The sequence below is a fragment of the Ips typographus genome, linkage group LG3 (assembly GCF_016097725.1).
Source record: "Ips typographus isolate SLU linkage group LG3, UJ_Ityp_2.0, whole genome shotgun sequence".
NCBI lineage: Eukaryota > Metazoa > Arthropoda > Insecta > Coleoptera > Curculionidae > Ips > Ips typographus.
In genome coordinates, this window is record NC_138424.1 from 12,090,540 (window position 1) to 12,115,094 (window position 24,555).

The window sequence follows — 24,555 nt, forward strand, 5'->3', positions numbered from 1 at the left end:
TTAAGCACCTATATGCAGAATAGTTATGTATATAACTCAGAAACTAATATTTAGAAAAAAAACTTTTCTATAACATCTGTCTGTGGATGTTTATAGAATGAATTAATAGTTCAGTAAAATTATTGCTTTAAAAAATGTAAACAAATTTTTCTATAAACCATAGATCCATCAGTTTTCGTACAAATTCAAACTTTTAATCTGATTTCACTAAATCAACGTGGGAAACATTCGCTTTAATACGCTGAATTAAGGCCGGAAAAAAAGCAGATTGCTTTCATTTCTCTAAATCCATCAGTCCATTTTCCCAAAATATTTTTACACAAAACACAGCACCTTAGAAAGGAAAACATAATTCTGTTTAATACAAACAGAAATATGAAAATCCCTGTCACTTCCCGGAGGGGAACGAAAACAGTCGTTATCAATTTTTCTCCTGGCTTGCTTTGGGCCATATCATCGTTTTTGTGCCTAAACAAGCACAAATAATATAAATAAACGCGGTCCTCAGGCTCCACTAATAAAAACTCATTTATAGAAATATTAAAAAAAATTCCATGGTTTTTTTGCGGGAGAGAAATAATCTTGTTTTCTTTTTTCGTCTGTAAACGAGATATTATTTTTCGTTTGAAGTTTATTCCAACGATGTTTGGTATTTGAGGTGTTTTTGTACGATTTTCCTTCGACTTATGATTACAAATTGTCTACGGGTGGTTCCTAAACTGAACGAAAAAAATGTGTGGAAAAAATTTATGAAAATTGCAATCGTCCGTCCCTCAAAAGAAATAAATTCAAATAAGTTACCTCTTAAATATTTAATTTGTTTCAAAATTTCCAAAACTGTTCACAGAAAATTGTTAAAATTTGACACAGAACATAAATCTATAACGTTGAAACATATTGGAGAACAGAGAATTTAAAACACATTAGAGTCTAAGATTTCTATGAATTTTGCTTTTTGTAAATAATAAAAGCAACAAACCTTTGTCATCTAACGTGAAGGATTTACCCAAAAACACTTCTTCTTCTTTTTGTGCTTAATTTAGTTTTTTGTGCTTATATGCTGTTATTTTTTCTATGGCTTTATTTTGTATAGGTTAATTTACAATTGCAATAGCTATACTGATATATTGAAACTTACAAATTTAAATTGACCAAATAATTTCCAAAAGCTCCTGAAAGTCCTGAAGTAGTCCAAAAAATGTAAAAACATTCCAAAACACTATAGAACCTCAAGGGCAAAAGCTTACAAACGAATCTAAAAGCTGCCAAATGCTTTTTAAACTTATCTATGGAAACTCTTAAAAGATTAACAGCTTCCAAAAGTTTCTAGGACCGTCTACAAGGTTTCAAATGCCTTAAAAGTAGTCCAGAACTTTCAATGCTCTTTAAACTGTTCAAGCACTTCCAAATGCTCCTAAAAATGTTCTAAAACACTTCAGAAACTCCAAAATGCTTCACAAGCAGTCGAAAGCCTTTCAAAAGCTTTTAGAAGAACACTCTAAACGCTTCCAAATGATCTTCAACTAGTCTAGAAGCTATCAAAAATTTTCAAGGCAGTCTAAAAGCTTCCGTATGCTTCTAAAGTAGTTTAAAAGCTTTCATAAGTTTCTAGAACCGTCTCGAAGTTTTTAAATGCTTTAAAAGAAGTCCAAAACCTTCAATGCTTTTTAAACTCTCCAGAAACCTACCAAATGTTCCTAAAGTAGTCTGAAAAGATTTCAAAATACTACAGAAATAACTCCAAAACACTTCTAAAGCAGTCGAATGCCTTCCAAAGGCTTTTAGAACAGTCTATAGGAGCTCTCAAAACATTTCAAGACAGTCAAAAAGTTTACGTATCCTTTTAGAGCAGTTTAAAAGTTTCCACAAGTTTCTAGAATCATCTATAAGGTGTCAAATGTCTTAAAAGCAGTCCAGAAAATTCCATGCTCCTAAAGTAGTCTAAAAGATTTCAAAACACTACAGAAACTCCAAAATGCTTCTAAAACAGTCTTTCAAAACAATCTAGAAGCTTCCAAAATCTTTTAGAACAGTCTAAAAGATTCCAGAAGTTTCTAGAATCGTCTATAAGGTGTCAAATGTCTTAAAAGCAGTCCAGAAAATTCCATGCTCCTAAAGTAGTCTAAAAGATTTCAAAACACTACAGAAACTTCAAAATGCTTCTAAAACAGTCTTTCAAAACAATCTAGAAGCTTCCAAAAGCTTTTAGAACAGTCTAAAATATTCCAAATGCTCTTCAGCTAGTCTAGAAGCTTCCAAAAAGTATAAAAACAGTCTAAAAGCTTCCAAAAAATTCTAGAATCGTCTAAGATAAGAGAATGTTGATATTGTGACTTTTCTAGTCTTTGTGTGATTTGACATCCCTTCAGGTTAATCTACACTATACTTACTTTACTTTACTTTTCGTGTCCGGTTCATACACTCATTTTCCAATAATTAGCGGCCGCTATGGCCTTGTCATTTCCAATAAGCAAGTCCTCCATACTGCAGGGCTGTTTAAGCATGGGGCAGACCAACAGGTGATTCGGGTCCTGGACCGCACCACAGTCGCATCTTGTGTCCTCATTGTCCGGGAGTAGTCCCCATTTAGCCATGTTCGTCCTACATCTCGGGACTCCGACTCTCATTCGGTTTAGGGTCCTCCATACCGGATAAGGGCATTGGCTTCCAGAAGCAATTTCCTCGTTTACATTTTGTTCCCGACCAAGCTCCTCCCTCCACTCATCAGTGCGATTTTTCTCCGCCGTACCCTCCAGTTCTTTAGTTCGAAAAAGGAAACTTTTTCTAGACCTGAGACGTTTATTTGGTGGTTGGTGACCATGCAGAGGGTGTCTTTGGTCGTTTTGTTGTTTTTTTTCTTTCAATGTTGGCAGCAACCTCGCGTCGAATATGTGGTGGGGCGATTCCAATTAGGGGATAGAGTTTTTGAACAGGGGTGGGTTTTAGGCATCCAGTCACTATCCGTGCTGTCTCATTTACGGCTGTATCGACGTGTTTTGCATGTTTTGAAGCACTCCAGACCGGAGCTGCATATTCAGCAGCTGATACACATAAGGCCAAAGCGGATGTTCTTAAGGTTTGTGGGTCCGCTCCCCAAAATCTATTTGTCAATTTCCTAAGGATGTTGTTGCGCGCGCTTACTTTGGCCTTTGTATTTATGCAATGTTGCTTAAAACATAATGTACGGTCCAGAGTAACGCCTAGGTATTTGGGTGCTTGAAAATGTTGCAGTTGTATTCCACGCCAAACAATGTTTAGCTCTCGCTTTGCATATTTGTTGTTGAGGTGGAAAGCGCAGATCTGCGTTTTGCTGGGGTTTGATCTAAGGTGATTAGAGTCGTAGTAGGCAGACAATTCCTCCAAGGCCTCTGACAGTTTGGCTTCCACCTCCTCAAAACTTTTACCCTGAGCGGCCACGGCTGTGTCATCCGCGTAGATGAACTGTCTCGTATTCGCCGGCAGGGGCTGATCATTGGTATATATATTATATAATGTTGGTGCCAGTACACTTCCCTGAGGCAGTCCGTTCTTCTGGTTTCTCCACCTGCTGCTCTTTCCCATCAAACTGACCTGAAACCGTCTGTTTTGGAGTAGAGTACCAATCATGCGGGTGAGGTGAAAGTCGCGTGTTATTTCATAGGTTTTTGTTAGGAGCTTTCTGTGATTTACAGTGTCATACGCCGCTGTAAGGTCAATAAATACAGTACCAGTGATCCGCCTCTCCTCGAAGCCATCCTCGATAAATTGAGTCAGGTTAGGTATCTGTCCGCAACAGGACTTGCCTGGTCGGAAACCGGCTTGTTGTGGGATAAGCCTCTCCTGTAGTATAGCATTTATCCTGTTAAGGATAAGCCTCTCGAATAACTTATATAGGTGGCACAACAACGAAACGGGCCTGTAGCTTTTTGGGTCCTTGGAGTCCTTACCTGGTTTGAGTAGCGCAATTACTCTTGCCTTCCTCCACATATTTGGTAACTTAAGGTCAGTGACGCAGGTATTAAATAATTTGAGCAGCCACTGCAACGTTATGTCGCCAAAATTCTTGATCTGTTCAGTCCTCAAATCATCGATACCAGGTGCTTTATTAATCTTCATGTCCTTTACTGCCGTGTTAAGCTCGTCCATCGAAAAGGGTTCGCGGAGATATTGATCCTCATTTTTTTCGTCTCGGACCAGTGGCTGTCTTGATTGTCTTCCGCGTATCTTGCCGTTCCTTAGTAGTTGTGTGGCTACTTGGTCGGCCGTTACTTCAGTGAAATTCTCTTTTGTCTTCTTTGGATCCCCACTGAGATTTTTAAGTAATTTCCAAGCCCTTCTGCTGTTTACCTTCATATCAAGATTTTCCATCATGTCCCGCCATTTCTGCGTTCTGCCGTCGGCGATGGACCGCATGAGATCCTCACCTGCTTCAACTGTATCCTCAGCGAATGGGTCCTTCTCAAACAGTTTCTGGTAGCGATTGAGCAGCGGTTTGGTGTCTTTCGTTAAGCCTGCTATATATTGAGTTCTGCATCCTCTTGGTATGCATTTACGTGATATTTTTCTTACCAGCTCGATGAATGACTCATAATTTTCTGGTTGGGGTGTTATTTCCCTCACCTCGGCATCCAGGTTCTCTTTGAACCTGTTCCATTCGGCCTTCTTGAAATTGAAGCGTCTCTTAAAGGGTACCTGTTCCGGTTCCAAAATAGCGCTAGCGATACATATAATCGGTCTGTGTTGAGTCTTCGGTATTGGTTCTCCCATGTGTATCTACACTATAAAACACCTTGTTTGTCTTGCACACTAACCAGAAAAAAGATATTCAAGAAGTTAAAATTTTTGAATTTCTTTTTCTCTATTTGGCAACATTATTTCTATTTTTTATCGTTTCTTCAAATTCTTTTCTGTTTAATCTGGTAGAATACAATTTTTGTCGCAAAAAAACTATATTCCCTAACTTTTTAAACTTTTCTTCGTCTTTTCTTCCCTAATTTAAAATCCTTTTACTTTTACAATTTTTGTCGTAAAAAATATGATCACTAATTTTCTTTTTTCCTTTTTAATTTTCAATTCTTGTTTTTTTTTTAAATCTGGTTGAATAATAGAATATAACCTTTAAAACTTTTAAAGTTAATTTGTCTAAAAATTTAGGCTCTGTTTCTTCTTCTATTCAAATCAAATTAAGCAATTGCCCCATGTCAGAGTAGAAATGTTGTTTTTATTTATGAATCCATTATCGCAATAGTTATTCTAAAAACATTGTCAAGAAACGTTAAAAAAGTTCAAGTTTAGTCATTTTTACATTAAAGCAAATCTGCCGGACTAGTTCTGTTAATTTAAAACCTCCTAAGCCAGAAACTCATCAGAATTTAACATTGCAGTTCCAAGTCAAATGAGTTTCCAACATCGTTATCTTCGGAAGATAAATTATTTTTAAATGAGAAAATTACTGTCCAATTGAAGGTTAAACGAGATTATAGATTTATAAAACGTTCTGAAACGACTTTTTACCGTTAATAAGTGGTTAACTGAAGGCAAATATTGCTTGGCTGGCGAATTGAAATTAAGGGCTGGAAGCTGGCACTTTATTGAGATTTTAATTGAATTTACTTGCGCCTCTTTGTCGATCTAGTTTAGAGTGACAAGTTTTGTAATGAATCAACTTTTTTACTGTTAGTCTAGTGAAATGGAAATGCAGATAAGGACAACAACGTCGCTCTAAATAGAAAAATTGAATTTATAGAGTTTTTTCCTGAAAATTTACCGAATAAGCTTTTTTTCCAGTTCCGACGTTGTCTCTGGATAATGCTCGTTTAGCTTCTGGTTTACAACGACCAGTGCTGACATTTCATTGTCGTTTCGTGTTCGACAATACGTTTGTATAACTGGTTGCGGTGATCCTTGTTCAGCAATTCCTATTCTAAACCTAATGTATGTCATGCCAGTATTTCCAAAGCTTAGCAAGTTTAAATTTAGTTTTTAATGGATTTTTAAAGTTTTTCCATGTTAGTTTACGCCATGGATTAACTAAAGAAAATAGTTTTTGGGTTTAATAAATATTTAACAAGGGTCTTAGTGTAAAACAAAAAAAAGTAACAGCCAAAACGATGAATGCATCACATGCAGCATGCATGCAGCATACTATTTTCATGCAATGTTTCAGGTTCTTCAATAATATTTCGCCTTAACCTCACGTTTTGCTGTTTATCCTCTAAAACAATCACCCTACTAAACCTCTGATGATGAGACGTTGTAGCACCACAAAACATGTAATTTTTAGATTTTGAAACTAATTAATTTATTAAGAAGAAGACTTGTGTGTGTTACGCAAAGAAACCTTTAACTCTTCAGTAATCCAAAATTAACTCGTTTGAAGTTTATGCGGAAATGTTTTGTGAAATATGTCAGAAACAGCGGAGCAGAGAAGGAAAGTGGGTGATCGTCATCAAAAGCTGGGCGCCAATCAAAGTTCTCAAACAGTAAGTGGAAATTAAGAACATTTACGTTTTCACAAAAAGCCGACAGCTCTTAAAATGTTTAGAAGTTAGACTGAAGGCTAATAGAGTAGAAGGTTCTTAAAAGAAACAAAAAATACGGGATAATACTTTCTACTAGCAGATTTTGTTTTTTTTTATAAGCTTTTTTTTCCAATATAATATGCGTAATATAATTTTGAAGACCATCCCAAAGTGTTGTAACATCATTATCTTGCTTTTTTGTGTATGGAACTAAATAATGTTTACCCGATTAACTGAAAACATTCTTTGATGAATAATCTACCTTTTGACTGCTTTGCCATAATACTTCGAGCTTTTTTAACATAATTTACGTCAAAACTTTCAATGTCATGTCATTTTAATAGCCGAAGTTAGACAATCCAAATATTGGACGTGTATTTCACAGTTTGGATTAAGAAATCATAATTCAATCCTCCTAATTTAGTGGATTGACTAAGAGCTATAATCCGGATTAGACGTTAATCCCAAGCGTTTATTTCAAACCTGATTTTAAGATAATCGTATGTTAATCTCAATTGGGCGAGCGAAATAAACGTAGTAATAATAAAGATTTCAAACATGCTATGACGTCACCTGTATTGTTGCACCATGTGGCAACGTTTGTTCTTAAATTAAGTTAATTTAATACCGTTTCAAGAAAGAAGAATATAATTAAATTCTTGTCACCCTAACCTAACACTATTTTACACGTTATTTATTTTGCTATAATTTGTTTTATGTTTATGCGACTTTCACATATTAACATAACAGAGGTGGAAGCAAAATAAACCAAAATTATATTGGATTCTGCAGTGGGCAGATTGTTTGAATTTGCTTTCTCAAAAGGTTGTTCCACTTTTTGAAAGAAAACCAGTCACAGATGGTGTTCTCAAAGTGAGGTTAAATTGAATATTATTGGTTATGTTCAGCATATTCTTCTATACTGATTGTCAATGTCAAATAAAATTATGTCGGTTTTGCCTGTTTATTTATTGCATTTACAAACTGATCAGATATAATGTTTCCAAAAATTATAAAATATTTACAGTTTCTTGTTTGTTGGATAAATATGTCTTATTTTAGGTTCTATGTAAATGTTTTATATCATTTTTTAAATACAACCAAACATTTAATAAAATTCGATTATAGTAGAATTTTCAATGGTTCTATGTTTTCTTTTCTATTATCGTGAAGAATTGGGTCCCAGGATCGCTGGGTTATTCTAGTTGGATCAGTAAAGCTAATTTTATATTTTCCAGTAAATTTATAGTAAGGAATTCTAGTTTTCGTGAATTTTACTATCAATTTCTAGGTACCAACCGAAAAAATTACATAAACAAATAAGGTAATATCAGATTTTTGGTCATACTTTTCGACTTCTCCCACTTTCGTACAGGTTTCTACTATTTTCTAGTTTTATTTTCACTAGTTTCAAGTTTAGTAATCCAATTCTCAAACATAAACAAATATACTATGAAATGAGAAGGAAGGAATATTTCTATTCTTAATTGGGTTATTGGCAAATGTCAAATATGACTTATTGGTTAAATTCTCACGTGACTATAACCTTTTCTAGCTTCTGGCCAATGGCTGTACAAAACCTTCAAAGATCCATAAATCCTATTTTCCTAATATTTAAGGTTAGGAAGTAGATTTTGAAAAACAGTTTTTACTGGCCATTGTGGATATAATACATGTTATTTGGTTAGTTTTTTCATAAAAAAGTCTTATCATTCTATTTATTTTTTTTTATTTTCTTTGAAATTTGTTTCATGGTGTCAAAACTAGCCTCCTGGCGGAGAAGAATTCAACTAACTTAACTATATTTTGGTTGATTCTTATTGCCCTTCTCAACAATACCAAACTTCCTCATCATCTTTGTTTTTGAAATAATAATGAGTTAAACTTGTTCTCTTTAAAAATGTGCTAATTAATTTTTTATTATGCAAAATTTATAGGAAGTGCAATTTTAAAATTTAAGATGGCATTTTCGCCCTGTGATGGTTATTTTACAAGTTTGAAAATATTTTCCAGCGATTCTTCATGGCCAATTTAAGCAAAGTTTTTTTTAAAAATCTTCGAAATACATTTGTAAAATGAATGTCTTGTCTATGTAAATAATTGATGTTGATACCATTGGAATCATGTGTCTTTTGATGTAAAGAAACTACAAGTGTTTAATTTGTACTATACTAAGTACACGACTAAGTACGAACGTGCTTATTTTAAAATTAACACCCTGTATATTATAATATTTTAAAATACTTTGAACTATTTCAAGTATACTTTATTGTCTCTATATTATTAATTGTTTTTGAGATATTAGCGTCGTGTACGATAACATGTTTAATTAATTTGAAGTCTAATTTTTCAATATAATTTTGCAATACATGTTTTGCTCTATCTCAACATGTTTAAGAAGTTTAACAAGGCAAAATGAAAAAATTACATTTATCAACGTCACTTTTACTATATTACCAAATTTTCGAAACTTTCCTACTTGTAGTTATACTTAAATCGGTTGATGTCTTTCGTAGTGGAACATTGTAATACAGAAAGCACATTATTTGGACATTTTTCGGAACATACGCTTCAAAAATGGCTCTACAATCAGTACGTAGAAGAATAGAAATGTCTTTTTCAGAAGTACATGTTAAAAAATAAAGACAGTGCTCATTAAGTAGAAAAATAACATAAAAAAAACTGCAAATCTGCGTTACGTACCACTTTATAGAAAAGCTTAGCTTGCGTTAATTTAAAATATACTCACGCTAACGAGGAACGTCTCTCATTAGCTTCCTCATTTTTCACGTACGTGCACTATCTAGCTGCAAAGCTTCAACTTTATATTTTTGTGTTTACATGCCGTCAGTTCGTCATTAGTATGCGTTAGACTAAAAACGGAAAAAAAATGACAAAAAAGACTTTTCTCGCCCCCGTTCGAGTATAAATATTAAAACCCCCCCGAAAGGCATGCGGTCTCGTTGAAAATCAATATGGATTCTATATCATTTTTGACGTCGTAGACCGTTCATCAACCCCAAATTTGACACTAGTGAGTTCCCAAAGGGCTTTTGTTACGAAGCTTTGTCGTTACAAATACTACTTCAATTCACTGGGGAGATTAAAACATCGGTGGGTTTTCGATGAATGTGCAAATTGAAGAAAAGTCTGGAATTTTATGTCACTGAAATTTTAACAGAAAATAAGAGTTTAGTTAGATGGATATATCCAAAATGTCTAGGTTGCTATAATCGCAAACAAACAATAAAAGCAAAAGAGAAAGAAGGAAAATGCTCGTAAAGCCAAAAGCGATCAGATCAGCAAGCTTATATAGAGTTACAGGATGTCGAAAGTTAAACCACAATTTGCTGGTCAATCCCACCTGAATTTAAGTGATTATCCTATTTTCTCTCAATATTCTCCAAAACAGACAAAGAAAATGTCACTTTTCCATTTAGAGTAACAACTAAGTATTCACATCTACTATATTAATTTGTCACGTTTACCAATAACGCATGGAATAGACAATATATCTCAAAGGGGTTGAAACCTATTTCCGAGAGTAAACAGGGTGATTGATTATTAGCCGTATGCGAATCAATTTGAAACAAGGTTTTCTCGTCCTTTCCAAACAAACCAATACATTACAACCACAATGGATAAGCCGTTCGGATGCCTATATGAGGCCTATAAGAAATTGGAGTTTGTGAATGATTTAGGACCAAATCTTCTGTTGAATACCGAAAAATTGGAACCAAATTTGATGCTCACATTTTGTAAGAAAAAATGCTTCAATACTGTCTTTAGTGGTTTTTGAGAATATTAATGGAGTATTTAGGTACAATTAATCAAGCTAAAGCCACCTGGATTGGTTATTAGTTTAAACTTAAAATTTTAGAACATTCAAGAGTTTTATTGTATTTCTCTACGACAGTCAAGTAATACGCACTTTCCAGGTGATTTTTAAATTGAATATAAATATCAATTAATCAATTTAAAAATCAGGCACTGCCCAATAAGGTATCATACCTCGTGTAGAAAAAAGGGAAATTTACAACTTTTATTGACTCAAATATTCCTTTCCCACAGCCAATCTGGCAGTAAGTACCTCTTCTCATTTGTATTTTCTGTAAATTTAATTTTGTCAATTTTTTTTCTGACTGTCTTGCCAGCATTTCCTTGTGTCGTACTTTTACTACTAGTTGTCTTTCTTGAATTATTTATGTTCACTACAATTCCCTTTTATTGCTCTTTCCTTGCTGCTGTTGTCCACTTTTACTTACTTGGATTTTTGCCTTACATCGACGTAAACCTTTTTTCACACTTTTTTGCTACGTTTTCTTCCTTTCCCCCTTCCTTACCATTCTCACTTGCTTTCAGCTAATCTCTCTTATTACTTTAATCTATTCTTTTTGTTTATTTATTTTGTCACGTTTTTTCTGACTCAATCTCTTTTCAGCATTTTCTTGTCTAGTGTCATCAACATATTTTTTTCTTTTTGATTCGTTATTTCTTTCCTCTTTTAGCTTTTGTTGCAATTTTTCTCCGATTCAATATTACTTTTACTTTTCTTCTCAGTTTTATTTTCTGTAATTTTTTTTATTTTGTCATGTCTCTTCTCTGACTTAGTTGCCAGCATATCCTGGTATCGTGTTTTTGCTACTAGTTGCCTTTCTTGTTTTACTTATTCTAGTTCTTTTTTTGATTTTTCTACTTGATGGTCTTGTTCACTCCGGATTTTTGTGTTTTCCACACTTTCTTTGCTACGGTTTTTCTTTTATTCATTTAGTTTTATTCTTCACTGTTCTAACTCTAACTTGCTTTTAGCTAATCTCTTTTGCTCGTTTTTCCATTATTTGAATTCATTCTCATCTCTTCTCTTTCATTTGGTTCGTTGTGCTTCTGATCCTTTTTGTTGTATTTTTTCTCTACTACAATGTTTCTTTTGCTTTCTTTTGTCATGTCTTTTCTTTAACTTAGTCTCTTGCCAGCATTTCCTTGTCTCGTGCTTTTGCCGCTACTTGTCTTTCTTGCTTTACTTATCTTAGTTGTAATATAATTCGCTTTTTTTTCCTTTCTTATTTTAGATTTATTCCTTGTACTGTTCTCGACCCTAATTTGCCTTCAGCTAATCATTCTTGTTCGTTTCTTATTACTTTCAACCATTCTCGTTATTTTCCCTTCTTTTATTATCATTCTGTCTCTTTTTTACTTTTTGTTGTAATTTTTCTCTACTTCAATGTTACTTTTGCTTTCTTTCTTAGTTGTATTTTCCTTTTTGTTTTGTCATGTCTTTTCTCTAACTTAGTTTGTTGTCAGCATTTTCTTGGCTCGTGTTTTTGCTACTAGTTGTCTTTCTTGCTCTATTTATCTTAGTTTTAGTATAGTTGACTTTTTTGCTCTCTCTCTGTTCTTAGTGCCCTTGCTTACTTTCACCCGGACATTTGGCTCAACAACATAATTTTTTTGTGTTTTTTGCACTTTTACTGCTACGTTTTTCGATTCTAACTTGCTTTTAGCTAATCTTTCTTATACGGTTTTTTATTACTTTTAACTATTTTCTTCATTTTCACTTCGTTTATTGTCATTCTTTTATTTTCTGTCTTTTTTTTATTTTTTTTGTTGTAATTTCGCTCTATTTCAATATTCCTTTAGCAGTTGTACTATCTCTATTTTTATTTTGTCATTTTTTTCCTGACTCAGTCTTTTTCCAGCATTTTCTCGTCTAATGCTGCTACTAGTTGTCTTTCTTGCTCTATTTATCTTAGTTCTAAAATAGTTATCTTTTTCGCTCTTTCTTCTTCTATCTAATCTTTTTCTGTTTTCGCAATTTTACTGCTACGTTATTTCATCTTTTCTTTTAGCTGTATTCCTTGTACTGCTCTCGATTGTACCTTATTTTCAGCCAATATGTTTTTTCGTTTTTTAATTACTTTAAAACCATTTTTTTATTTTCGTTCTCTTTTTATTTTTTGTGGTATTTTTTCTCTACTTCAATGTTTCTTTCGCTTTTCTTCTCAGTTATATTTTCTGTATTTTTTTTTTGTTTTGCCATGTCTCTTTTCTGACTTAGTCTCTTGCCAACATTTTCTTGTCTTGTTTTTGCCACTTGTTGTCTTTTTTGCTCTATTTATCTTTACTACAGATCACTTCTTTTGCTCTTTTCTTATGTCTTCTTACATCAACATAAATATTTTTGTTTACGTTTTTTCCTTTCTTTTTTTGGCTTTGTCTCTCACTGTTCTTACTCTAACATTGTTTATTCAGTTTATTACTCTAACAGTTTATTATTTGACAGATGGCATCTTTGACATGCCTCTGATGGTTCAGGCAAAATGTTTTAACTTTATTAATTTTATTGCTAGAGATAAATTAGAGAGAGGGATTGAGTAAATTATAATAGCACACCACAATGCAGGAGATTCGTTGCTATCTCAGATCTAAAAGTAAATAAAATTAACTAAACGATGAAATGTTTCGCATTTTTCGTACTCTGGTGCGGTAAAGTGCATCTTTCCGCTATACCTAATACATGTGAAAAGCGTTCTTTCCCGCACCTTAACTGCTTACTCAAGCTGCGCTTTGTTTCATCCGCAGTCTCGTTCGGAAAAGTTCCACTTTCCACACTTGTTAGGTATACAACAATAATTTTAATTAGTTTGGGGCAACTCAAATATAACGTAGTATTTTTCTTCTTGTTTTGTTCAGAAAGTTACTTTGTAACCTTACTCCTCGTCAAACGTGTAGATGACACACAAAAACAAATAAACTTGTAAGAACTTTTTACCAGTTTTATATGAACAAACCATCAAAACTTAAATATACAAACCATATGAACGTGATCTCTATAATCGTTACTTCCAATCACATATAAACAGCGTCAAAATTTAGTTATTGAATTTTTAGGAAAGCTGTCGCCAGCAAAAAAGCTTCGTAATTCATGTACCTAAGGCAAATAGCGTCAATTCTGAAAATAACTGGGAATCTTGTTACGGAAAACTTTCGGTTTTCGTATCTATATAATCAGTCTGGCGTGTCGATCGTCAATAGAAAAGTCTGCTTGTTGACTGCTAAAACTAGTTTTTTTTTTGCTGGCTGCTCTCAGTACGGAAATAGGAAACTTTGTACAATGCTTTTCTTAAATTGGCAGAAGGGTGTTGGAAAATACTGAAAATGATATTGTTAACCGCAGAACAAAATGGAAAGAATAATGAAGACCAAAAGCAAGTTAATATTGAGAAATGCACCCGCAATTTTCACTTTGGAAAAGTTTAAATATTTTTTGAGGTTTGTAGCAAAGTAAATACTGTCAAAATTGTATTTATAGACCTATAAACCAAAATTAGAGTACTGCCTTTATTCTTTATACATAGTTTAATAGGTTCATGAAGTTATACTTCACAGATTCCAAGTTTATGACTGAAATACGATTTCTTTTTCTTACCCTTTATACAAGATGTCCTAACTCTATTTAGACGCTTAATGTATCCGTCTCTGTACATTTTAGAGAAAAAAGTTTCGGATAAAATGTTCATTATTTAGAAAGGAACTTTCAGTGCCACAAATTCCGTGTCTAAGTATGGGAATCTCAAAAACTGTAAAAGATATAAAGTTGGTTAAATGGAGGCAAAGTTTTGCTATTTAGGGCGGGCTGGACTATGACAGGTGTGACATGCAGCTGTCAATTTAGGACGCAGCTGGATTTGTCATAAACGTGGCAACTGTCAAAAATCTTGTTCATAGAGCTGTGAATGTATAAAACATACCTACTTGAAAACAACACAAATTAGTACAAATTAACTGAATAAGCCTTTATAGCTTTATGAATACAATTTTGACAGATGTTTAGGTCATGAAAGACCAAATGACAATATCAAACTAACCACTATACTTCAGAACTGTCAAAATCACAATCATAAACGTTTAAAATGTTAATCAACTTTTAGGGTTTCTTTATAGTTTTATTGTCATTTTGAGCGGGATTTTGACAGGTGTGACATGTAGCTGTCAATTTTGAAGGCAGCTTAATCTTGTTACACGTGGCAACTGTAAAAAATCTTGTTCATAGAGCTATGAATGTATATAATATACTCCGAAAAAATTTTCGGAAAACGTTTTTATTTTATTCTAAGCTTATTTGATGAGATAATTTAAATTTATTGACACTTTGTCATTGCAACTTTTTTCCCTCTAAAACCTGACATCGTCACATTTGAAATCCGACGTTTTGGTTTTTGCCAGCCATCATCAGCTTTATTTTTTTAAATGTACACAATTTTTTGTTTAATCGATTAAAAATTCAAAACATTCAGCATTTTTGCAGTAGATGTATACCTATCGCACTTTAAAATGGTTCGCATTGCTCGATTTGGCACAATTTGAATTTGATCTATTTTAAATGAGGGCAAGTTGTAAACCAGAGAAGAGCAGAATTCCAGATGTGAGGCAGCTATGCTATTATACAAAATCTCAGGCAAATAAAACTAACTTTTTTCGCAAATTTTAGTGTGACGCAATCACCATGAGCATGATGGATGTGATGCATATAGTCCATGTATGTTATGCATTTATTGTCTGTGTATGTTTTTAGAAACCTTTTGTTACTACACAAATTTTTGATTAAAACGATTCTAAAACTCCATTAGTATATCTAAAACCACACAATCACTACAATTTAATTGAACCCTCTCAGAAGTGTTTTCCACATTATTCGTGAAGAAACTTGAATCTTATGCACGAGTACAACTTGTTAAACTCAATAAGAAGTTCAGCAACGTATATTGATCAGTCAGAATTAAATCCGTACTCTACGAGATTATAGATGATACGTTATTTGAATGCCCAAACCGCAGATGGTTAACAAATTGAAAATAAATTGAAATCCCTTTAGCTTTGGTTCGTTTAAAAGCTACTCAGCTTTTATTGCCGTCGGCGGTAAGATATTGCCAAAACGTATCCGGTAGGCAATAAGGGGACATTAGTAATACCGCATTTATTTAAATTCGCTGCCCTGAAAGCGAGGAAATGCTTTATTCCGATAGGGTAAGTTTAAACCTTTCCGAAACTGAGCGATTTTAAAGTAAAATCTAACTTTGAATAAACTCGATCAGAAATCGAATAGTTAATTCGGTTGTTTTTGGATCATTTATTTCTGATTTATTTTCTGTCACTTCTAAATCATATACTTTTGATTACTATTTGATTATTATTTATATACAGATTTTACAATTTAGGTAACTTTTTTGGAACTTTTAGAAACGAAATGTGCAGCCTATATTAGTATATTCTTCAACAAGCGTATAGTAAGGGATTTTTAATCATCTGAGTGAATAATACCTCTATTATTCGCTATACTTTTGCTAAGGCGATCTAAATAGTTATTTACTTAAAAAGTGCGGGAAGTGACACATTCCCCCTCCGCTTCGCGTCTAAATCAGCGTGCTGAAATTACACTTTCCGCACGTATTAGGTACAATAATTTTGAACAACTGAACAACTAAAGCAAAATTTGATTTGAAATTTGAGAAAAAATATAACAAAAAGTAAAAAAGAGTCAGAATGAGTAAAGATAATGGTTTAAAGTACAAAAAAGATTACCTAAAAGCTAGTTACAGTTAGTAGCAGCAAAAAAAACCAAAAAAAAAATATTTCTGTTCATGTGAGTCAAAAATCCGGATTAAAGTAAACAAAATCATAAACAAGAGACAGAAAAAAAAGAGGAATGTAGTGAAGATAAGTAGGACAGAAAAGAACACTAGTAGCAAAAACGCGTGACATAATATAATATTATAGAAAACACCACTGAGAAGAATAGCCAAAGTAACAATAATGAAATTTAAAAAAAAGCAAAAAATTAACAAAAGGATTAGAAGGACAAATAACTAAATGACAAGAGCTTAATGAAGAAAAAAAACGTAGCAAAAAAGTGTAAAAACCAAAAAAAAAATGTTGATGGAAATCAAAAATCCCGGTTAGAGTGAACATTATTAAGAAGGGACCATAGTGATAATAAATAGAGCAAGAAAGACGACTAATCAAAAACCCTACACAAGGAAATGGACGAAGAAGACGAAGACGAAATGTTGTGTCAGGAAAAAACACGACAAAATAAAAATTAGAGAAAAATATACAACTGAAAGCGAAAAACAAAGTGAAAAGGAAAACTGGATTAGGGTAATAAGAAAAATAAGCTGCAAAGCGAGAAAAACTGAGAAACAGCAGCAATGAGAGAGCAAAAGAAGAGAATTGTAGTGAAGACAAATAATACAAGAAAGATAACTAGTAGCAAAAACACAAAACTAGAAAATGCTGGAATGAGACTGAGTCAGGAAAAAAAAACATGACAAAATAAAAAATGACAATAAATACAACTAACAAGGAAAGTCAGAGAAACATGGAAATAGAGAAAAATTAAAATTGTAAAAAAGAGTCGCAAGAATGACAATAAACAAAGTGGTAAAGTCAGGGAGAAAAGCGTTGCCAAAGTTTGGACTGCCAGAAACAGTTTTGAAGAACAGTCAAAACCAAATCTCTGGTAAAACTCACTAGGAGTAAGAAAATTACTGTTGCTGACATTTTTAGAATCCCTCCATTAAATTTCCTATCCAATAACCTGAAAAAAACAGTACAAAATTTGCTATAGTCCGGGAGAAAAGCGTGGTCAACATTTGATCTAGCAGAAACACAGTTTGAAAGAATATTCAAGAACAAAATCGCTGGTAAAACCCACTAGGAGTAAGAAAATTACTGTTTTAAGAACATTTTTAGAATCCCCATTAAATTTCTTATCCAATAACCTAAAAAAATTACTACACAATTTGGTACAGTCAGCGAGAAAAGCGATGTCAAAGTTTGGACTGCCAGAAAAACAGTTTGAAGGACAGTCAAGAACAAAATCGCTGGTCAAATACACTTGTGGTAAGAAAATTATTATTTTAAACACATTTTTAGAATCCCTATTAAATTTCCTATCCAATAACCTGAAAAAAACAGTATAAAATTTGGTACAGTCAGGACGAAAAGCGGTGTCAAAGTTTGAAAGTTTGAACTGCCAGAAACTCAGTTTAAAAGTATAGTTAACGACAAAATGGCTGGTAAAACTCACTTGGAGTAAGAAAATTACTGTTTTAAGAACATTTTTAGAAACCTCATTAAAGGTCCAATCCAATAACCTAAAAAAAACGGACAAAATTTGGTACAGTCAAGAAGAAAAACGAAGTCAAAGTTTGAACTGCCAGAAACACAGTTTTGAAGAACAGTCAAGACCAAATCTCTGGTAAAACTCACTAGGAGTAAGAAAATGACTGTTTTAAGCAGAATTTTTGAATTTTAACTAAATTTTCTATCCAATAACCTGAAAAAACACTACAAAATTTAGTACAGTCAGGGAGAAAAGCGGTATCAAAGTTTGAACTGCCAGAAACTCAGTTTGAAAGGATAGTTAACGACAAAATGGCTGGTAAAACCCACTTAGAGTAAAAAAAATCCCATTTTAAGCACATTTTTAGAATCCCCTTTAAATTTCATATCCAATAACCTAAAAAAATTACTACACAATTTGGTACAGTCAGGGAGAAAAGCGATGTCAAAGTTTGGACAGCCAGTTTGAAAGGACAGTCAAGGACAAAATCGCTGGTCAAACCCACTTGTGGTAAGAAAGTTACTATTTTAAGCACATTTTTAGAATCCCCATTAAATTTCCTATCCAATAACCTGGAAAAACAGTACAAAATTGCTACAGTCAGGGAGAAAAGTATTGTCAACATTTGAACTACCATGAGAAACACAGTTTGAAAGAATATTCAAGAACAAAATCGCTGGTAAACCCCACTTGGAGTAAAAAAATGACTGTTTTAAGCACATTTTTAGAAACCTTATCAAATTTCCAATCCAATAACCTAAAAAAAACCTACAAAATTTAGTACACTCAGGAAGAAAAGCGGTATCAAAGTTTGAACTGCCAGAAACACAGTCTGGAAGGGCAGTCAAGAACAAAATTGCTGGTAAATAAAGGCTAAGAAATATAAAAAAATTTCTATCGTCCTTAAATTTCCTATACAATAATCTAAAAAAAAAACACTACAAAATAAAAACAATTTTACAAAATTCACATAATGGCAATGCTATAACATAATGGTAATGTTATGTATACAAAAAAAAAATAGGTGAACGGTAGAAGGATCTCAAAAACGGTAGATATACCGTTTTAACGGTAGACCTGGCAACATTGGCATAACTTGTAGTTTCGTAGTAACATGTAGAAAGCTTTAAGATCAGTGGACAATCTTTACTTGCCAAACTATATCAGTTCGGTTACCTAACAAATTAACCACTTAATACCATAATTACCTTACTAAATGTTTTATCAGGGTTATAAAATTAAAGAATGTTAATTTTTAGACTAAATTAGCATAGCAAATTATGATACTAACATCGACGCAAAAGAGGAACGGTTAGTTTCAAAACAATGACGTAACCCTTACCTAGAAGATGAATCTTTTCATTTGAATGTTATCTATACAAATTTCAGACGCCAGTAATTAAATAAATAACATTGTTTTTTAATGAATACTGTGACAACCAATATTATTTATTAATTTTGTATTTATAGATTTACACGCCAGCAATAAACATTTAATCATCCCAAAATAAACATCCGTAAAGTCTACATAATAATAACTCAAAATTAATAAGAGAATTAGTGCACAAATTTGGTGTATTCAAATCAGTTTTTCAACTCACTAGAGCTGGAAATTGCATTGTTCACTGAAAATCGAGGAAATGTAACCGCAATTTAATAATCATCAAGTAATCTGGAAGTAATCTTGTATTAATACCCAGGTCGGTATCCAATCCGTAACGTCTGGATGATTACAATTTTAAGCAAATCTCGATTAACAACTCAATTCATTCGCAATGATGATAACTAAGCAACATCGGCACTGTTGTTGGTTTAATTTCCGTGATGTAGGTCAGCGTCCGGATGAGGGAATAAGAGAACAAAGTAATTGGCAACAATGGAGATTTATAACCGTATTTCGTGAAGGATTATTCCCAAAATACATAACAGAGGATCAAATGGTGTTCCGTGATAATTAGGTCACGTTTAGGGGAAAAATCTATACCAAAACGACCTTACCGTAACCAGTTCATTAAATCACCGACTAATTCGCCTTAAGCAAGATGATTATGATAATCGATTCACAATAGTCGAAATATAAACGTAAAATATGTGGATTATAGACAACATTTCACACGTTATGCATGCAAAAAAGTAAAAATATTACAACATTTGTTTTTTCAGTTCTCCGCGTTATTTTTTGCTTTATATAAGCTTGAGGACATGTTGTTTTGTCAGTTTTAGTTTGTTCAATCAAGATGAAACTTATACTGGTGAGTACTATTTTTGCAGTTTTGTTTAACTTTAAAGTAGACAGAAAGGCATACAAACTAGCTGATGAAAGCATGAAAAGCTGTGAATTACTCAATGCTAAGATCATGCTATTTTTTATTCCCTTAGTAATCTTGTTCATACAGCCAATAATTGCATGCATAAAGGATTTAATTTTCTCAACAAAGAATTTACGAAAATTTTCTCTTGTGAATAAATCCTTGCCAAATATAATTTGCTTAGCTAATATTATACACTGAGTAGACTTCTCTTCATTTTCTGGGCAATGCAGATCTTATCAGCGTAGGTGTTCCACTTGTGTAAATATGAAAACGGATTTGTAACTTATGCTTGAACCCTGTATTCTAGACAAAAACAAAAATTTCCTATAAAATGTGGCTTATAAGGTCTTTAAGACATGTTCTTAAAGACCTTATAAGGCACATTTTATAGTTGACCTACTCAGGTATAAATTTGCTTCGGTTTAGTTGGCAAATCCTGTATATTACAGTGAATTCCTACATTTACTTGTATTATACAGGGTGGTCCAGTTTCAAGTGTCAATAATTCACCATATGATAGTCCATCAAAAAATAAGTTGACATGCATTATGTCATTTTCCTGAAGAACGCTTCCTAAGAAAGATACAGTCTTTATCTTCTCGCTCTATTTTCTACGCTCACGGGATATTATTCAAAACTGATAAAAATGTCTACTTGGGTTATTGTATTTTTTACTTTAAAATGGTTCAAAAGGATTATAATCTACGATTTCATTTGACACTAAAAATAGTAAAAAAAAAACATGATATAGGTAGTGTAAAACTGATCATTATGAGAGTTGACTTGTGAGAGTACAAATTTGTACTGAATAGTTAAAAAGGATAGGAATAGTTACAAATTTCTGTTTTCACGCTAAAATCCATTGTCGATTGTTTGAAACTAGATTTGAAGTACTAAAAACAGTCCGGAAATCAAGACAAAAATTGTTGCGCATAAAACGCATTTTTTACTACTAAAACTACTCTAAAAGTTGACTTTGTTGGCTAGAAATTACTTTATTAAGACTTAAAAGGGTCCAAAAGTCTATTTTCAGTACTTTAATTGGTGTACAACTCAATTCTCTGGATTGAAACAAGTCTAGAATTCAATTAAACACTGGTAACAGTCCAAATTAAATTTTCGGACTAATTCAAGACCAATATCGTAGCATTTAGTGCCCAAATTTTTTACTTTCAAAACTGAAAAGTCTGAAATTTAACTTTTACTATTATAAATAGTTTTAAACTCGATTTTTCAGTCTTAAAGCACTAAACACAGTCCGAATTTCTCAGACATACTCCAATTTTTTGCACCGATGAGAGTAGAAGTCAATTTAATAGTAAGACACTTGAAATGACATTTTCAAGACTATGGACAGTGTACAAACTGGGCTTTCAGGCCTGATAAGTCAAACACTTTGTGAAGATCCTGAAGAGCCTTAAAACTCGACTTTTCAAGCACTAAAAACAAAACAATCTAGATTTTTAAGAAATGCTCGAAATTTTAACACTGAAATGTCTATTAGTCAAAATAATAGTGACAAAGCTTATAATGGCATTTTTAAGCCTCTAAAAATGTAAAAATTGTTTTTTAAGTCTGCTATGACAAAAACTTGGAGAAGATAGCTTGAAAACTCGATTTTCCAAGCCGAAAGCAGTTTTAAAGCCCTCAAAATAGTCCAAAGTACTAAGAAAATAAAAAGCAAAGTAAAGAAACTTGAAAACTTAGTCTTCAAGGCAATTTTCATGAATCTAATGTCAATATCCTGTATTTAAGACTGTTTGGAAGACTAAAATATTGAAATGTGTTATCAAATTCTGAAAACTTCCTTCAAATGCAAATTTAAGCTTCTGATGTCACTTTTCATTGGTTCAAGGTCAATTTTTGCTGTCTAAGTCCAAATTAAATTTTCGGACTAATTAAATTCTAAAAATTATTGTTCAAGACCAATATAGTAGCATTTAGTGCCCAAATTTTTTACTTTCAACACTGAAGAGTATGAAATTTAACTTTTACTATTATAAACAGTTTTAAACTCGATTTTCAGTCTTAAAGCACTAAAAACAGTCCGAATTTCTCAGAAACACTTCAATTTCTTGCACCGATGAGTGTAGAAGTAAATTGAATAGTGAAGAAGCTTGAAATTATATTTTGAAGACTATGGACAATGTACAAACTAGGCTTTTAGGCCTGATAAGTCAAAAACTTTCTGAAGATCCTGAAGAGACATAAAACTCGTTTTTTCAAGCACTAAAAACAATCTAGATTTTTAAGAAATGCTCGAATTTTTAACACTTAAATGTCTATTAGTCAAAGTAATAGTGACAAAGCATATAATGGCATTTTTAAGCCTCTAAAAATGTAAAAATTGTTTTTTAAGTCTGCTATGACAAAAACTTGGAAAAGATAGCTTGAAAACTCGATTTTCCCAGCCCAAAGCAGTTTTAAAGCCTTCAAAATAGTTCAGAAAGCTAAAGTTAGTTAAGAAAATGAAAAACAGATTAAAAAAACTTGAAAAGAAAGTATTCAAGGCAATTTTCATGAATCTTCAATTCAATATGAATGTCAATATCCTGTATTTAAGACTATTTGGAAGACTAAAATATTGAAATGTGTTTTCAAATTATGGAAAAGCAAATTTTAAGCTTCTGATGTCACTTTTTATTGGTTCAGAGTCATTTTTTGCTGTCTAAGTCAATTTTGTTGGTTTAAATGTGTGAATTTATAATCAAACATTCTAGAGAAAGTAGTTTTTCACGTTTACAAGTGTTTTTTTTTCCAACTTATCTGAAAACTATGACAACAAAGACAATTTTTAAGCTTCTCAAGTCAATTTTCACCGTTTTAAAGTAAAAGTAGTCTTTCAATTTGTCTGGAAACTATGAAAACTGGCTACAAAGATATTTTTCAAGCTCTTTAAGTCAATTTTCACGGTTTCCAAGACAATTTTTAAGTTGGGTTGGTTTTGGGTCTTTGAACGTAATAACTCAATTATCTCGTAAACTACGTTTTAAATCAGAATTTTATAATTAATTTTTTAAAGAAGAAAAGTAAAAGAAACTGTAATTTTTGAAAAATATCCAGTGACGTAGCAAATAAGGCGGAAAATGAAAACCATCTCTCTGTATTTACACCACTGGACAGTTTCGACAAACGTCATTAACATCACATAATGAGTATTGATTTCATAATGGTCTGACAGTTATGACAAGAAACCGATTTTTTAAACTAAACTTTAAAGCACTGTATTTTCCTTAACCAGCATTTTTCAGGAAAATGACATAACGCTTGTCAACTTATTTTTTGACGGGCTATCGAATGACGAATTATTGACATTTAAAACTGGACCGCCCTGTAGTCAGAAAACAAATCTAGTTTACATACACACAACCATCTTTGGGTTGCTTTTGTGCATCACTATAATACGATATAATTTTTTTTAGGTTTTTATGCTTCTAGTCGCTTTTGTGGCTTGCAATCCAGCCACTCAAGTACCTTCTCTTGGCTATTTACCTGTTGCAGCTGTTACCCCTGGCAGACCCGTTCAACCAGTAGAAGCTTATTATGACGATATTATAAATAGAAATCATCCACAGGCATGTGATGGCTGTAAACATCCCAAACTGCATACCGTTCTAGGAAACTAATGCCGTTCTAGGAAAATTATCATATTGAAATTAGATAAATGTTAATCTAAATTCGAATTAAAGAAAGGTGAACTTGTTGATGTATTTTTGAAATTGAGTAGCAAATAGTCTTCTAAGTAAATGATCTTGTGTTGATTTAACCATATTGTCTTAGTACTCATATATGTAGCCAAAATAAAAATAATGAAAAATGTATTTATAGAATTATTCTACCTGAGGCAATTTGATAACTTGGACTTCCCAAGTTATCAAATTGAAGTAAAATTGGTTTTATTCTGGGTCAGTTCATGTCTACAATTGTTGGGAAACTAAAGTACATAGTTGTTCTTTTTCTTTGGAATGTAGGTGCAAGTTCCTGGCATTTATTCAAGTAGGATTTGTAAATAATGCAATATAAGAAAATTACATGATAAGGTAGGCAGGCTCAGTATCAGATGTCTTATTTACGTCTTCAGCCAGGTACCTACTTACATTATTAATGCATTTGCAGTATTAAGAAATCTTGACCACAAACATTCTGTTAGTAATTTTAGACGACGCTTTTTTACCATTAAAAAGCTTTATTAAGTAAATGCTAATTTATTTACACCTATTATTACTAAGTTCAGGATACTAAAGCCAACTTAAAAAGTGACTTTTTTTGTACTTTTTAAGTCACTGTCTAGGTCGTATAACCTAATAACATACAGGATGTCCAGTTCAAAATTTTTGAGATTTCTTGCTTTAAGTGTAGTAGTTTTAGTTAGTTTCAAACAATTTCTTCAAGAAGCCAAATCTCATCTAAAATGTTTCAGAAACCACAGATTTGTGTTTTACACTTTTTGGGTCACTGTGTATATCTGTAATGTACAGAGGGTTCAGTGTAAAGTTTTTTACTTTTGCCGCTTTGAATACCGTTATGTAAGTTTTTATTTTCCTTAAGAGGCTGAAGATAGAATTGACAGTCAATATGTGATAAACTAGACATCTGTATTGCACTTTTTAGGTCACTGTGT

General features: G+C 32.7%; 1 protein-coding gene and 1 long non-coding RNA gene across 4 annotated transcripts in view; both read left to right on the forward strand.

Moving 5' to 3' along the window:
- Positions 1–24,555, forward strand: part of LOC145725951 (TWiK family of potassium channels protein 7-like) — a 255,546-nt gene that overhangs the window by 30,969 nt on the left and 200,022 nt on the right. The window lies entirely within an intron of this gene.
- Positions 19,732–23,753, forward strand: LOC145726602 (uncharacterized). The gene is made up of 2 exons (XR_014177629.1): positions 19,732–19,874; positions 23,357–23,753. It is a non-coding gene; the product is annotated as an uncharacterized LOC145726602 (long non-coding RNA).